Raw genomic sequence first — 17,760 nt, forward strand, 5'->3', positions numbered from 1 at the left:
GGGCTGTACATACACTTATTTCTACCTGAACAAAAAAACATGGCCACTTACAAGATGCTCATATTTCTGAGCCCAGATTAGCACAACTCCCCTGGAGCTGACAGGCTATATGTCCAATTTGCCCTAGCATATGGAAGTTTCTTTCTCAGATCACTATGACACTCCACAGCATTGACCAAATGGAAACTAGCTCCTGGCAGAAGCTCACTATCCCCATGAAACACTACATCAAGGTGGCTCACGTTGCTAAGGTCTAAAATGCCCCTCTAGCCTGCATGAGAGCTACTGCGTCACTGAATGCCAGATGGACATTGCAGCAGTACAAAGGAACGTGGTGCAGTTCAGGGAGTCAGTCACACTCCACAACTGGTAACAGAGAGGGTGTCTGTATAAACAGTTAAGGTATGGAAGAGATGGGATGTAGTCAACAGCTGAGACTACATAAGGGAAGTTCCTGCTCAGGTATGTGGCTCCAGGGCCGTCAAGAGGGGGTTTGGGTCCCAGTGGGGGAAAAAAAAAAAGTGTTCGGGCCTCCCAGCAAGGGTGGACAGGCTAACAGAACCGACGAGAGATGGGGGAAGTTGGGCCCTCTTCCGGACTGCTTGGCCCCGGTAATTTGTACCGGCTCCCCACCCCACCCCCTCATCAGCCCTGGCTGGCTCACAGGAGATTTACCTCCCCCCGTCACGTTATTGATTTGACCTGGGACCCTATAGGACATGGTTGCAACCAAAGTCCTGTAGTGGCACCAAATCTTGTATAAGGGGGGGGTTCAAATGAGGTGTCTAAGACAAAGTTATGGTTTGCTGGTTATGATTATGCTGTCTATATGTGTGTATCATTTTGTAGCTGGCGTTATGAATATTGGCTTTATACTGTCTGTATTTCAAACTTATGCCATGCTTCTGGGAAACTTCCCAGACAAGTTGGTGTTAGCTCTGCCTAGCCTGCTTGATGGCCCATTGAGGGCCATCAGCTATACAACTGACCCATTGAGAGAAGGCAAATATGCCTTGCTACTCAGCAAAGTATGCAGGGACTGGCCCATGTGACTCCAGACTCCATTTTGCTATAATTTTCCACAGCAAGGACAAAGATGTTCTTACACCTGGAAAAGACTATAAAAGGCTAAGGCCTCGCCTCTATCTTGTCTTCAATTCTGCTTCTTATCTCTGGAGGGACTTTGCTACAAACTGAAGCTCTACACAAAGGACTGAATGACCCATCCCAGGTGGGAATGTTCCAGAGACTTGATTTTGAACCTGTAGTTTATTTTATCACTGCTACAAGCCTGAATGAAGAACTTTGCCATTACTGTATGTAATTGATTCCATTTAACCAATTCTAGCTCATCTATATCTTTTCTCTTCTATAAATAAACCTTTAGATTCTAAAGGATTGGCAACAGTGTGATTTGTGGGTAAGATCTGATTTGTATATTGACCTGGGTCTGGGGCTTGATCCTTTGGGATCAAGAGAACCTTTTTTCTTTTAATGGGGTATTGGTTTTCATAACCATTTGTCCCCATAACGAGTGGCACTGGTGGTGATACTGGGAAACTGGAGTGTCTTAGGGAATTGCTTGTGTGACTTGTGGTTAGTCAGTGAAGGGAGACCAAAGTCCTCTTTGTCTGGCTGGTTTGGTTTGCCTTAGAGGTGGAAAAACCCCAGCCTAGGGCTGTAACTGTGCCAATTCAGGACAAATCGCTTAAAACAGGACTCTCAGTTGGGTCCCGCCAGAACCGCATCGTTTACCTCCCCCTTCCCCCCAACACACACCTTTAGATAGCTCAGGAGCCAGTCATCCAGGCTGCCAATTCACACAGTACATTCCAACTGCAGAAGAGATGGCAAGCTGTTCACCTGCTGCTCTGAAGTCATATATGCAAAGGATAGGTGGCTCCCTTCAGCCCTGAATAGGGAAGCCTTTATCTCAATAGCGAATGACCCTCCTTTTACAGAGCAGCCAGCAGCCTTGGATATCCTTACATACAAAGGCCAGACATGGCATTCTCCAGTTCTCAATCACAGAAACAATCATATTGGAACAAGTCAGTGATCTGTCCCATCCTCAGTGGCCACAGCCTTCACAAACAGGGATAAACCTCTAACACACAAATGATTGTGCAATGCTATATTGCAGAGAAGTTAGGAAATGTTTCTTCCTGACCCCAGCTGGTCACCACTTTATGCTCTGACACATGAGGATGGATGGCCCTTGGAAGTTTTATTACAAGTGCTGTAACCACTAATGAACTGGCACTTTCCAGATGTTAGGCTTTATAGATACCAGATTTGCTATTTGCCTCAACATGTGGCAGCAAGTTTCACATGTTCAATACAAATGTCATGTAAAGTATTTCTTTTTGCTTAGTTCTAGTGTGGCTGTCTGAATTCTACAGGTCCTTCTGTAAATTGGAATATCCAGTTATTATCTGTGCCTCCTCTTTCCCTAGGAAGGTACAAGACACTGAAGACTGTTTGCCTCTTCCCTCCCCTTCTTTTGCCTTGAATTAGTTTCAATTACCCCCCTTAAGGGCTTTTCTATTTCTGACATATCTGAGATGTGACTGAACTTGGACACAAGGTGAGGTTGCCCTTGGTTTATAGCATTTCCTATGTTGTTCTAAATCCCTGGCTTGACAACCTAATGTTTTATTGACTGGCTGCCACTGCCCAGTGAGCATTCATCTTTGTAAGCTGCCTGCAGTAACCCCTCATCTTTCTTCTGGGAGATTATAGTGAATTCTGAACCCATCAGTGTGCAGACAGTTCAAGCCACTCTTCCTAGTACACAGTACCTTGCATTACACTTATGCTGTTCAGTTTTAAGTCAGCCATTGTCTTCACAATCCTCCCTACTCTTGAGTATCCTATGCCAAGTATTAATACGTTCTGCCAGTGCTACCCTACCCAGCCCCTCTTCCACAGTGTATTGACCATCAGCCCTAGCACAAGTGCCTGGGTGCCTCCACCATTAACTTCTTACCATGCTGAGACGTGCCTACCCTTTGCTGCTTCTTAATCCCATCATTTGGGAGATATTTACAAGTTACCTGAAGAGCTGGAGGTTAGATAATTTGTTGGTCCCATATAATTATACAAAGGTCCCCAAAGGGAAGATGTTTCCTATAACCATCCCTCCAAACATCCATCTTTAATCATCATCTGATGGAGAAGTTCCCACTCCTGACAGCCCTAAATGTGTCCTACCAAGACTACAGATCCCAGCATGCAGTGCTCCAGGGGCGAGCCAGTGCAGGGGTAACATACCATTTAGATGTGAACCTGTGATCCTGGTGAGATGCAAATGAAGAACTCTTTAAAGGCTGAAATGGGTCAAGGATCTATGATAACATATCTTGTACGTTTCTTACCAAAACCAGATCTTTACATATTTTAAAGGAAGAGAAGAATTTGGTAGCTGAGTGAAAGCTTAGAGGGTCCATGCAAAGACTAAGACACAAGCCTATCACCACCTGTCCCACAAAGATACATTTACAGAGCTTTCCAACGCCGCTGCCTTCTGTGGGGCTAATTTGCTCCAGCAGTAGTTTGAATACCCCTTCACCCCCCAAACTTTAGTCTCAGATTTATTTACAGATCCTCCTTTTTTAAAGCGTCACACTTTGACGGACCCCATAGAAGCACAGGAAGGGAACAGGATATAAAATGCCTGCCAAGTCTGAAACTGTTCTGAAGCAGGCCAGAACTTAGGTCATGTCTCTGAAGTACACAGCTGAAGCAGTGCAGTTGTACTGATACAGCTGCGCCACGGTAGTACATCTGGTGAAGACGCTCTATGCCGATGGGAGAGAGCTCTTTTATCAGCATAAAAATCCCATCTCCATGAGTGGCAGAAGCTCTGTTGGTGGGAGAAGCTCTCCAGCCAACATAGTTCGGTGCACACCTGAGCACTTATGTCAGTGTAATTTATGTCGCTCAGGGGGGTGAATATTCCACCCACCAAGCAACGCAGGTTTTACTGACATAGGCTGTAGCAGTGATATAACTTTAGCGCTCCACTGTGACACATGCCTCAAGCTCGGTCCCCAATTCAAGCATCTTCACAGCAAGGAGGAGAAGCCAGTGTCAACCTAAGAATTCCACATGAAGTTCAGTCACACTGTGTGACGTCTTAGAATGAAAGGAGGAGGCACCCAGAGGAGAGAAGCAGATGCAAGCAGCTGGATACTGAGCTTTGAAGAGGCCCTGGTAGGACATCTCCTTTGCCAGCCTCCAGGTCCAGGTTACGTTGCACCTGCCGGTGCTGAGAGACCAAAGTGGCATGCTAACTGGAATGAGGACAGTCCAGATGAGCTGCATCGTTAAAGCTGTGAAATCTTCACAAGGGAGGAGACTCCAGGCAATTGGGTAGGGCTAGCCCTATGGAGAAAGCCTTGGCCTTGGAGAAACCTTACACCTCATTCTGTCACATGCGCTGGTACGAAAAAGAGTGAATGCCTCAGGCATCTGCCCTGCTGCCTCCACCCCATACCGATAAGAGCAGATCCCCTACTGCCAACCCCAGTTTCACACTAATAACTCCGACTCACAACACTGTGCACTCACACACAGAAGCAGGAAGGTTTTAGAGACCTTGTCATACACAGCCGTGCTGCTGATCAGGTCAATAGAGAAGATCAACCAAAGTCAAGTTGGGTTCTGGACCAAACCAGCTGGATTAAGTGGAACTGTTCTTCTAATCCAAAAGACTCCTCCCCCGTAGAGGAATTTACATGTGTGCTGTTGATAACAGAAGAGGAAGCAAGAGAAAAAGCGATCCCCTTCTACTAAATGGGGACTGTCCCTGAATCTGTATCATGGCTTTCAGGGTGACTAACCAGTGCCTTTTTGGGGAGGGGGAGGGCTCACAGTGATGGGACATCCCAATGTGAACAAGCATCAAAGTACCTCAGGAACACAAATGCCTCATGTTTTTACAGAAGGGCTGGAACTCTTGCTCCAAGACAGACACTTGGTACCAGACCCCTGTATCAGTTTGTCTCTGAGCAGGAATGGAAATGATACTCCAGTCAGTTGTTCCAACCAAAACTAGTATCCTGTGCTTGGGACACCCACAAGAGTGCCACCTGGAAGTGTCTCAGAGCATAACCAAGCCTATTTGCTTCCTTTTCCACAGGTCCATGTCCCGTCAGCGTCCGCACATACAGTGCTTGATCGGCATCCTATAAAGCAGCAAGAATTTGTCACCTTTGCAGCTAGTTTGTCATCAGATACACCAATATGTGCAACACCAGCCCATTACTGGGATTGCAAAGTTGTCACTGAAACACTAGCCTCCTCTCCACAGTTCTTTGCAATACTAGCTCGGCCATGGAAGTTGTAGCATTATAAAATAGTTCAATCTCACCAATCTGTAGGAATCTAGCCACAAGTTTCTGACCTTCAGAAATGAGAAGGCATGTGAACATGAGTACTGCATACCAACTCAACCTCACTGCATCACCAGATTCCAGCATCAGAGATGGAAGAGAAGCAGCATTTTTCCCCACAGAGAGAGGCAGCCTGGGGAGATGGTAGTATCCCAAAGTGAGAGTCCTATGTAGAGAGAGGAATTGTCACATATCCCAGGATTGTGAAGCCTTTCTACAGTCCCAGACTTTCACTTGTGCAGAATCCACATGTGCAGCCAATCAGGCTGTGTTCTCAGAAGCTATACAGGGTCAGACCGGTTCAGTACTTTGATGGGAAATGTCCAAGAGAACGCATGGTGTTGCAAGAAGTGACACTGGTGATTCTGTAATGGGCACTCTTGGACCCAAGTCACTACTGTGTTAGTGCCCCAGCACGGTGAGCAGGGACAGAACCCCAGCTGTCAAAAGCTCAAGCTCTGTCCCCGAGTACAAGATGTAACTAAAAAGATTCAGTCTCTAATATTACAAAGGCCTGTTGAACTTTGTGCATCAGGCCTGGTCTATACTACCCGCCTGAATCGGCGGGTAGAAATCGACCTCTTGGGGATCGATTTATCGCGTCCCATCGGGACGCGACAATCGATCCCCGAATCGGCGCTCTAACTCCACCAGCGGAGGTGGTAGTAAGCGCCGCCGACAAAAAGCGGCAGAAGTCGATTTTGCCGCCGTCCTCACAACGGGGTAAGTCGGCTGTAATACGTCGAATTCAGCTACGCTATTCACGTAGCTGAATTTGCGTATCTTAAATCGACTCCCCGCTGTAGTGTAGATGTACCCTCAAAAACTCCTCTAGTTCACCAACAGAAGTTGGTCCAATAAAGATGTTACCCCACTCACTTTGTCTCTGAAAGCCATGGGAACAAAGTACAAAAGTGAATTTAATCAGAATATACAGGGGCTGCTGTATTTTCAAGATACCATTTGTTTGGGAAATCTGTGGCAACTTCATTTTAAAGTCCTGCAGAATCCAATGGCCTAGCTGTAGGATTTAGGTGTAACCTTGCATGAGTCCTTACTCAGACTGTAACAGACTCATTACAACTCCTAGGGCAAAGTGGATCATTCACAGCCAACATCTGTATGTTGAACTACAATGGATGCTCTCAGCCATTACCTTTAGCAACATCCTTTTTAGTTGGAACAGGCTGGACCATTTCTGGAATTTGTCATATTAGGTACAAGTCTGTGCAGATCCTGTTATGACATCTAACAGAATTAGAGCCCCATTGCCAAGGCAACTAAGCCACCCAAGTACCATTAGTGTATAATTGTGGTACACTCATGCCCCGAAAGACTCCAAGGCAAGGCAAATATATTTTAAAGGGTTGGAATTACTATATTGAGCCAAGAAAACATGTGGTCTGTGGAGCTCACAGTTGCAGGACAGTAGGGTGATTAAAAAAGCTCAGCAAACTTCCAGACAAAAAGAAGGATCAGACATTCACTTGAACAAAGGCAGTATGTGCAGCAATACTAGGCAGGATACCATACAGCTTTTAAGGCCATATGCTGATCACCAAATAGGGTCAGAAAAAACTATCAACTATTTAAGTTCCTGCATGGTTTCCATTGCTAGGTATCTGGATAGCTAACCAGATAGGTTATGCCAAAAAAGTAGTGTACACATCCTCTGTCCTAGTGATAGCTAAAAGCCTGAATGAACAGGTGATCCTTGCAGTCTAAAGGCATAGTGTAAGACTAGGGTGAGTGGTGGATCATCATAAGGAGAAAGTTCAAAAATCAGGCTTCCTCAAAGAATTTCCTGCCATTCATGGACAGTTGTAGAGCATCCCAGCAGATTTTAACTGCTGTGACAGGACACAGGAGGAGATCTCTCTAAAATAAAAGAGTCCCAGACTACTTGGTATCCTATAGTTACCTTCCTCTGAAGCATTCAGCATCACTTTTCAGAATTTGAAAAAGCTTAGATGGACCACTAAGTCAAGGTTTCCACTGCACCTTAGACCAAAGCCACTGTGGCATATACAGTAGAACCTCAGAGTTATGAGCACCAGAGCTACGAACTGACCAGTCAACCACACACATCATTTGGAACTGGACATTCTCAATCAGGCAGCAGCAGAGACAAAAAATGCAAATACAGTATAGAACTGTATTAAATGTGAACTACTAAAAAAGGGAAGCAGTATTTTTCTTCTGCATAGTAGTTTCAAAGCTGTATTAAGTCAATGTTCAGTTGTAAACTTTTAAAACAGCCACCATAATGTTTTGTTCAGTTACAAACTTTTCAGAGTTACGAACCACCTCCATTCCCAAGGGGTTTATAACTCTGAGGTTCTGGTATGTTGTATAGGGTACTCTGCAAGGCAGCAGAATACAATAGCATCACTGCACAACAATGCAACACTGCCACTTTAGCAGCTCCAGCAAGACCACACCTGGCATATGGTATTCAGTTCTGGGCACCCCATTACAAGATATTGACACAAGTTGGCGTTTAGAAAACATCAGGCCAAAGCTGGAGGGAATGACATATGGGGAACAAGTGAGATAGCTTGGTAAAAAACAATTAACAAGATTATCATGGTGTTTCTTCCACCAGCCAATCACCTGTGTTAATAGAGAGGCAAACATCAAGAAGGGAGAGCAGTTAGACCCCTCTGTACCACAAGAAGGAAGATTTATTAGGCTGGATAACAATCACACCAGTGTCCCAACAGTCAGAGGTGACAGGCTGATGGGAGGAGTATCCTTACACCAGATTGCAGAAGGCACAGTGAACTGTCTGGAACAATCCTGCACTGGTAGTAAAATGGGACTTTTCCAGCTCTAGCTTCTGAGGCTTGGTCTACACTAAACCCCCAAATCGAACTAAGGTACGCAACTTCAGCTACGTGAATAACGTAGCTGAAGTTCGAAGTACCTTAGTTCGAACTTACCTCGGTCCACACGCGGCAGGCAGGCTCCCCCGTCGACTCCGCGGTACTCCTCTCGCCGAGCTGGAGTACCGCAGTCGACGGCGAGCACTTCCGGGTTCGACTTATCGCGTCCAGACAAGACGCGATAAGTCGAACCCAGAAGTTCGATTGCCAGCCGCCGAACTAGCGGCTGGGTATAGACGTACCCTGAGATAAGCTGGCATGGCTGAGTGAGATCAGAGCACCTGCCTCCACTGTAGCTAAGTCCTAGTAACTTGGCAGCAGCAGCTGCTGCATTCCAGCAGGAGAAACCCTCCTGGAGCAGCTACAAGTCCACCTCCATTCAGGACAGTCCTTTCCCATTACACTGCCATAGTTACCTTGAGTTTAACCCCACCCAGGAACAACAGCTTTTAATTAACCCAGCATGGCAAAGTAAAAGCAACTCTCAGCAGACGCAGCTGTTTGGCCAAGCCTCAGACAGAAGTGTTTGGGGAAATAACCTTCCTTAGGAAGGTTCCTCTCTGGCCGGTCAAATTAGCTCAATTTATTAAACGTTAGCGAGCAGTTATTTATATATAGATCTAGCATTGCAATGGCACCGGCTTGCGCCGAAAGACAAGCTCCGTTAAAGGCAGAACTTTTAAAGTTTTCCTCCAAAACAAACAACTGAAGAAAGGGCCATAATCGCTAGTGGCTTGTTGCCCCCTCTCTTGCCGTCTCTGACAGTTCAAGCCCCTCCAGGCTGGGATCGCTCGTTCCCACCGGCAGCCTCTAGTGCCCTCTCGGTAAATGGCTGGAGTTTAGCCGGAAGGGCTGCACTCCGTGCAAGGGGGGGGGGGTGCCACAGAAGTACCCAAGGGTCACGGGGCACAGTGCCCCCGCCTTCTCAGACGGGCGGGCTGTACAAGGGGTTTTCTGATCCGGTTCCTTCGCTTTCTCTGGAAAGTTCATACGGAGTTTCCCACCACTCAGTTTGTGAATGCCCCGATGCGCTTCGGTCCAATCTCGCCCACTGGGAAAGTCCCCCTCGCTCCGAGTGGCAGGCGCATCTGCAGCTCCAGTGAGTGACACACACACACGGGGATTGTGCCAGGGAATCTCCCAAGCGGGGAGGAAGAAGAGGGCATCCCACCAAGTTGATTTACAACCACAGCTGCTCCTTCCCCGAAATGCCCATCGTGTTTGGCCCCGGATTAAGAGAAAACAAACCAGCCCCGCTGCTCGCTACGGGTATCAATGCCTCCACTTTTGCGGGGGTGGGGGGAGGGAAACGGGGGGACGACGACACGCACAGCCAGTTTCACAGCCCAGCCCACCACTTTCCAACCCCTCCACGGGAAGGGGGCAAACGCTGCTCGGGGGCAGAGACCCCTCCCCGGGGGATCTGGGGTCTCCTGGAGCATCCTGCCCCATTTACATTCGGTTACGGGGTACGGACACCCCACTTCACAACCCTTAAGGATCCAGCGCTCGGGGAAGCTGCTGGGGAGCGTTGAGAAACCCTGGGAAACGCTACATGCCCCGGGAGCAGTTCCCCCGCCCCCCGAAAGGCTCGTTCTGATACCCCCCCCCCTTACACAGCTGCAGACCCGTCCCGTCTGCCCTGGACTCCCTCGGTCACTTTCCCGGGAAGTTTCCAAAGCGCGGCCCCTTTCCCAGCTCTCCCGCCGCTCCCTAGCAGCTCTGCCCAGGCCCGGGAGCGCGCGGGGCCTGCCGCAGGGGCGCCGCGCTCTCACCTGCAGCTGGGACCGAGCGACGCGTAACAGGCTCCTTCCCTTGCCCAGATTCAGTCGATGTGGCTCCTGGCTTCCCCGGCTGCTTTCAGTTCTTCGGACCAGGAGGAGTCAGCTACAACCGCCAACCCCCTGGGGCAGGCTGGAGACGCCTCCTCGCCCCTTTAACCCTTCCCCGTCCCAGCCCAGACTGGAGCCGAGCCAACCAACCCAATGGATTCTGGCAACTGCGCGTCGTCTGCGAGGCCGCTTTAACCCTTCCCTCCCCCAGCTGCTTTCGGCGCTGATCAGGGCTCCGCACACTCAGTGGTCCCAGCCAGCTCGGTCCAGTCCTTTCCTGCCGTGCCAAGCTGTGCCTTAAAAGGAAGGAATCACTGCCCCCAGACTTTTGATTCCTAGTAAAACGGGCTGCTGGGCAGTGGTTCTGGGCGCCGTTAGCCGGTAGATTTCTGATTTCTGTAGGGGGTCAGCCTGCTGCTCTCTCTTTGTAGCATTGCCAATCCCAAGCATTCAAACCTCCTGGTTCAGGCCCCCAAGATTATGAAACTGGTTTAAAAATCAGGGGGTTGTGCTTACATACCTAGGTACATCATTGGGATTGTTTTGATTTGCCTTAAAGTGCACTGGCTGCAGGTTTTCAGGCTTTTCACTGCAACCCTGAGGGCTAGAAACTTACTTTAAAAAAAAAAGGGTGGGGGAGGAAAGCTGAGATTTTTCACTTAATCACATGCCTCCAGGAGCTGGGGCTTTAAGAAAAAACACCAATCATTAGGAGACTTGTGATAAAGTCACAAGAGTTGGCAACACCGTGATCGCTTTTCTTTCTCTCTCACTTTAGTGAAAGGTATTTTATCCTTTCTAATAATTACCAGAAATATCTTTTCCCCTTTGCCTTATATATTTCAGTGCAGAAAACACCTCATCATCTTTCCTGTCATTGATACCAGAGACATTCCTCTCTGGGTTTGCTTTGTGTCTCTTACTTCCCACTTCTACAGCTGATTCTATAGCTATCTCTAGTCTAGACACAGATTTCTGCAGGTATAGCTGTGTTGATTAAGGGGGTGGATGATCCCTAACTGACCACAGCTGTGCTTGCACAAGTCCCTAGTATAGATTACCAGTTCAGCTTCTTTCACATCTTGTAGGTGGTTTTAATGTACCATACAGAGTGCAGCTTTGCCAGTTTAGCTCTGTCCCGTACACTAGGGGTACATCTACACCGCAGTCACAGGGTGTCTGCATACCCGAGTTAGCTTTAATCTAGCTAGTTCAGGTACTGGAGCAATGAAGCGGCAGCACACACCATGGGCTACACAAGCCCACCCAGAACCCTGGGTAATTACTTGGCTGGCTAGCCAATGCTGAAGCCATGTTGCTGCTACTGGTACCCAAGCTAGCTAAAGCTAATGGGGTAAAGAATGTCAGTGAAGCCAAACAGCAAAAATTAAGATGTTTGTACACTAATGCGAGGAGCCTAGGTAACAAAATGGAGGAACTAGAGCTACTGGTGCAGGAAGTGAAACCCAGATATTATAGGGATAACAGAAATGTGGTGGAATAGTAGTCATGACTGGAGTACAGATATTGAAGGGTATGTGCTGTTTAGGAAAGACAGAAATAAAGGCAAAGGTGGTGGAGTAGCATTGTATATCAATGATGAGGTAGACTGTAGGGAAATAAGAAGTGATGGAATTGATTAGACAGAGTCTGTCTGGGCAAAAATCACATTGGGAAAGAAAGCTACTAGGGCCTCCCCTGAGATAGTGCTTGGGGTGTGCTACAGACTGCCGGGATCCAATTTCGATATGGATAGAGACCTCTTTAATGTTTTTAATGAAGTAAACACTAATGAGAATTGTGTGATCATGGGAGACTTTAACTTCCCAGATATAGACTGGAGGACAAGTGCTAGTAATAATAATAGGGCTCAGATTTTCCTGGATGCGATAGCTGATGGATTCCTTCACCAAGTAGTTGAAGAACCAACAAGAGGGGATGCCATTTTAGATTTGGTTTTAGTGAGTAGTGAGGACCTTATAGAAGAAATGGTCGTAGGGGGACAACCTTGGTTCGAGTGATCATGTGCTAATTCAGTTCAAATTAGATGTAAGGATAAACAAAAATAGATCTGGGACTAGGGTTTTTGATTTCAAAAGGGCTAACTTGAAAGAATTTGGAAATTAGTTAGGGAAGTGGATTGGACTGAAGAACTTGCAGATCTAAAGGCAGAGGAGGCCTGGAAATACTTCAAGTCAAAGTTGCAGAAACTATCAGAAGCCTGCATCCCTAGAAAGGGGGGGAAAAATCATAGGCAAGAGTTGTAGACCAAGCTGGATGAGCAAACATCTCAGAGAGGTGATTAATAAAAAGCAGAAAGCCTACAAGGAGTGGTAGATGGGAGGGATTAGCAAGGAAAGCTACCTTATTGAGGTCAGAACATGTAGGGATAAAGTGAGAAAGGCCAAAAGCCATATAGAGTTGGACCTTGCAAAGGGAATTAAAACCAATAGTAAAAAGTTGTATACACATATACATAAGAAGAAAACTAAGAAAGAAGAAGTGGGACCGCTAAACACGGAGGATGGAGTGGAGGTTAAGGATAATCTAGGCATGGCCCAATATCTAAACAAATACTTTGCCTCAGTCTTTAATGAGGCTAATGAGGAGCTTAGGGATAACAGTAGGATGACAAATGGGAATGAGGAGATGGAGATAGATATTACCACATCCAAGGTAGAAGCCAAACTCAAACAGCTTAATGGGACTAAATCGGGGGGCCCAGATAATCTTCATCCAAGAATATTAAAGGAACTGGCACATGAAATTGCAAGCCCATTAGCAAGAATTTTTAATGAATCAGTAAACTCAGGGGTTGTACCGTACGACTGGAGAATTGCTAACATAGTTCCTATTTTTAAGAAAGGAAAAAAAGTGATCCAAGTAACTATAGGCCTGTTAGTTTGACATCTGTAGTATGCAAGGTCTTGGAAAAAATTTTGAAGGAGAAAGTAGTTGAGGTCAATGGTAATTGGGACAAAATACAACATGGTTTTACAAAAGGTAGATCGTGCCAAACCAACCTGATCTCTTTCTTTGAGAAGGTAACAGATTTTTTAGATAAAGGAAATGCAGTGGATCTAATTTACCTCGATTTCAGTAAGGCATTTGATATGGTTCCACATGGAGAATTATTAGCTAAATTGAAAAAGATGGGGATCAATATGAAAATTGAAAGGTGGATAAGGAATTGGTTAAAGGCAAAACTACAACGGGTCTTACTGAAAGGTGAACTGTCAGGCTGGAAGGAGGTTACTAGTGGAGTTCCTCAGAGATCGGTTTTGGGACCAATCTTATTTAATCTTTTTATTACTGACCTTGGCATAAAAAGTGGGAATGTGCTAATAAAGTTTGCAGATGACACAAAGCTGGGAGGTATTGCTAATACAGAGAAGGACCGGGATATCATACAGGAAGGTCTGGATGACCTTGTAAACTGGAGTATAATAGTAATAGGATGAAATTTAATGGTGAAAAGTGCAAGGTCATGCATTTAGGGATTAATAACAAGAATTTTGGTTATAAATTGAGGACACATCAGTTGGAAGTAACAGAGGAGGAGAAGGACCTTGGAATATTGGTTGATCACAGGATGACTATGAGCCGCCAATGTGATATGGCCGTTAAAAAAGCTAATGTGGTCTTGGGATGCATCAGGCGAGGTATTTCCAGTAAAGATAAGGAGGTGTTAGTACCATTATACGAGGCACTGGTGAGACCTCATCTGGAATATTGTGTGCAGTTCTGGTCTCCCATGTTTAAGAAGGATGAATTCAAACTGGAACAGGTACAGAGAAGGGCTACTTAGGATGATCTGAGGAATGGAAAACCTGTCTTATGAAAGGAGACTCAAAGAGCTTGGCTTGTTTAGCCTAACAAAAGAAGGCTGGGGGGGGGAGATATGATTGCTTTCTATAAATATATCAGAGGGATAAATATCAGGGAGGGAGAGGAATTATTTAAGCTTAGTACCAACATGGACACAAGAACAAATGAATATAAACTGGACATTAGGAAGTTTAGACTTGAAATTAGATGAAGGTTTCTAACCATTAGAGGAGTGAAATTCTGGAACAGCCTTCCAAGGGGAGTAGTGGGGGCAAAAGACATATCTGGCTTCAAGATTAAGCTTGATAAATTTATGCAGGGGATGGTATGATGGGATAGCCTAATTTTGGCAATTAATTGATCTTTGATTATTAGCAGGTAAATATGCCCAATGGTCTGTGATGGGATGTTAGATGGGGTGGGATCTGAGTTACTACAGAGAATTCTTTCCTGGGTGCTGGCTAGTGAGTCTTGCCCACATGCTCAGGGTTTAACTGATCGCCATATTTGGGGTCGGGAAGGAATTTTCCTCCAGGGCAGATTGGCAGAGGCCCTGGAGGTTTTTCGCCTTCCTCTGCAGCATGGGGCACGGGTCACTTGCTGGAGGATTCTCTGCACCTTGAGGTCTTTAAACCACGATTTGAGGACTTCAATAACTCAGACATAGGTTAGGGGTTTGTTACAGGAGTGGGTGGGTGAGATTCTGTGGCCTGCATTGTACCAGAGGTCAGACTAGGTGATCATAATGGTCCCTTCTGACCTTAAAGTCTATGAGTCTATGAGACTGTCTATAGGAGCTGCAATCACACCTCCTAATTGCTGTGTACATATAGGTTATGAGTGCTTTGCAAGTATAGTATACTGGTATTCAGGGCCGGCTTTAGACCGATTCAGCTGATTCCGCTGAATCGGGCCCCGCAGCTGTCCACCCCGCCCCCAGTTCACTTCCCCCTCCTCCCTCTCCCCTGATACATGCGAATCAGATGTTCGCGGGAAGTCTGAAAACAAGCAGGGGCAGGCAACAGCAGGTAAACTGGGGCGGGGGGCACGAGGAGGGATCCAGGGAGGCACGGCCCAGTACGGCCCCGGCCGAGCGGCTCCCTCCGGCCCCGCCCGAGCACCCCCGCCCCGGCGGCTCTGGCTCCGGCTCGGTTCAGACCCCGGGGCGCCGGCCCCAGTTCCAGCCAAGCGCGCGGGCCCGGCCCCATGGCTCCGGCCCAGCCCCATGGCTCCGGCCCTGGCATCGACAGAGCACCCCCGGCCCGAGCGGCTCTGGCCTGGCTTGGCTCGGGCCCCGGGGCACCGGCCCCGGTTCCGGCCGAGCACCCCCGGCCCTGGCCCAGTTAAACATAAGAACAAAGGTGCTTATATGTGTATGGCTTATTTCTGTATGGGCAGGGGTATAAGCTTACCAGTGTAAGGGCTTGTCTACACTTAAAACACTATAGCAGCACAGCTGCACCACTGCAGTAATGCTTCAGTGAATACACCACTACAGCAAGAGAAGGGGTTCTCTCATCTTTGTAGGTAATCCACCTCCCTGAGAGTTGGTAGTTAGGTCAACAGAAGAATTCTCCCTTCATCCTAGCTCTGTCTACACCGGGGGTTAGGTGGATTTTTCACACCCCCGAACTACGTAGTTATACTGACCTAATTTCCTAGTGTAGACCAGGCCTAATATACTGGTATTACTGCATCCATATTAGAGGTTGTATTGGTATAACTATGTCAGTAAAAATTCACATCCCTAAGGCCTGGTCTACACTATGAGTTTAATTCGAATTTAGCAGCGTTAAATCGAATTAACCCTGCACCCGTCCACACAACGAAGCCATTTATTTCGAAATAAAGGGCTCTTAAAATCGATTTCTGTACTCCTCCCCGACGAGCGGAGTAGCGCCGAAATCGATATCGTCATTTCGAATTAGGGTTACTGTGATCACACTTTGATGGTATTGGCCTCCGGGAGCTATCCCACAGTGCACCATTGTGACCGCTCTGGATAGCAATCTGAACTCGGATGCACTGGCCACATAGACAGGAAAAGCCCCGCGAACATTTGAATTTCATTTCCTGTTTGCCCAGCACAGGAGAGCACAGGTGACCACAGAGAGCACATCAGCACAGATAACCATGCAGGCCGATAATCAAAAAAGAGCACCAGCATGGACCGTACGGGAGGTACTGGATCTGATTGCTATATGGGGAGAGGATTCCGTGCTAGCAGAATTTCGTTCGAAAAGACGAAATGCCAAAACTTATGAAAAAATCTCCAAGGGCATGATGGAGGGAGGCCACAATAGGGACTCAGAGCAGTGTTCAACACTTTAAAAATCAGCAAAGGGGTTATATAAATAAAATTTATTATGAAACAAAAGGCAAAAAACTATTATGTACATAGTTTAGTCCTATTCAGTGTCTACTCGGCGCTTCTTGGCTTGTCTCTTGTATTCATTAAATAGAGCATCTCTTGTCACTGTCCAGCAATAGTCTGCAAGGATTGATGGGCTCCATTTTCCCTGATAGTGTTTTTCCATTGTTGCAATGTCCTGGTGAAATCGCTCGCCGTGCTCATCGCTCACTGCTCCGCAGTTTGGTGGAAAAAAATCTAGATGAGAGTGCAAAAAATGTATCTTTAGTGACATGTTGCAACCAAGGCTTTTGTATGCCTTGAGGAGGTTTTCCACCAACAACCTGTAGTTGTCTGCCTTGTTGTTTCCGAGAAAATTTATTGCCACTAACTGGAAGGCTTTCCATGCTGTCTTTTCCTTGCCACGCAGTGCATGGTCAAATGCATCATCTCGAAGAAGTTCACGAATCTGAGGACCAACAAAGACACCTTCCTTTATCTTAGCTTCACTTAACCTTGGAAATGTTCCACGGAGGTACTTGAAAGCTGCTTGTGTTTTGTCAATGGCCTTGACAAAGTTCTTCCTCAGAGCCAGCTTGATGTGTAAGGGTGGTAACAAAATCTTCCTTGATTCAACAAGTGGTGGACTTTTCCTGAACACTTTTCCTCCCGGGCTCCAATGACTGTTGGAGTGGCCAATCTTTCTTGATGTAGTGGGAATCTCTTGCACGACTATCCCATTCGCAGAGAAAACAGCAGCACTATGTGTATCCAGTCTGCAGACCAAGCAAGAGAGCAACAACCTTCAAATGACCACAAAGCTGCCACTGATGTTGGTCATAGTTTATGCACCTCAAAAGTTGTTCCATGTTGTCATAGGTTTCCTTCATATGGACTGCATGACCAACTGGAATTGATGGCAAAACATTGCTTATGCAGTAAAACAGCTTTAAGACTCGTCTTCGATGAATCAATGAACAGTCTCCACTCATCTGGATCGTGAACTATGTTGAGGGCTGCCATCACACCATAGATGTTGTTGCAGGCTACAAGATCACCTTCCATGAAGAAGAATGGGACAAGATCCTTTTGACGGTCATGGAACATGGAAACCCTAACATCACCTGCCAGGAGATTCCACTGCTGTAGTCTGGAGCCCAACAGCTCTGCCTTACTCTTGGCTAGTTCCAAATCCCGTCATTCAGTTCACCTTGTGTTATGAGGTGTGGTTCAGAGGAGGAGGATGGGAGAAAATGTGGGTCCTGTGACATTGATGGTTCAGGACCAGAAGTTTCATCCTCTTCCTCTTCCTTGTCTGACTCAAGTGAGAATGATTCTGGTGCATCAGGAACCGGCAGTCCTTCTCCGTGGGGTACTGGGCGTATAGCTGATGGAATGTTTGGATAATGCACACTCCACTTTTTGTTGTTTGACACACCTTTCCCAACTGGAGGCACCATGCAGAAGTA

General features: G+C 46.8%; 1 protein-coding gene across 1 annotated transcript in view; it reads right to left on the reverse strand.

Annotated features, from left to right (window-relative positions):
• CD82 (CD82 molecule) overlaps positions 1–10,197 on the reverse strand; it is a 70,268-nt gene extending 60,071 nt beyond the window's left edge. The window contains exon 1 of the mRNA XM_034769601.1: positions 10,057–10,197. The gene's annotated coding sequence lies outside the window, so the exon portion shown is untranslated. The remainder of the gene's footprint in view (positions 1–10,056) is intronic.
• Positions 10,198–17,760: the final 7,563 nt, after the last annotated feature.

This window comes from Trachemys scripta, chromosome 4, assembly GCF_013100865.1.
Source record: "Trachemys scripta elegans isolate TJP31775 chromosome 4, CAS_Tse_1.0, whole genome shotgun sequence".
NCBI lineage: Eukaryota > Metazoa > Chordata > Testudines > Emydidae > Trachemys > Trachemys scripta.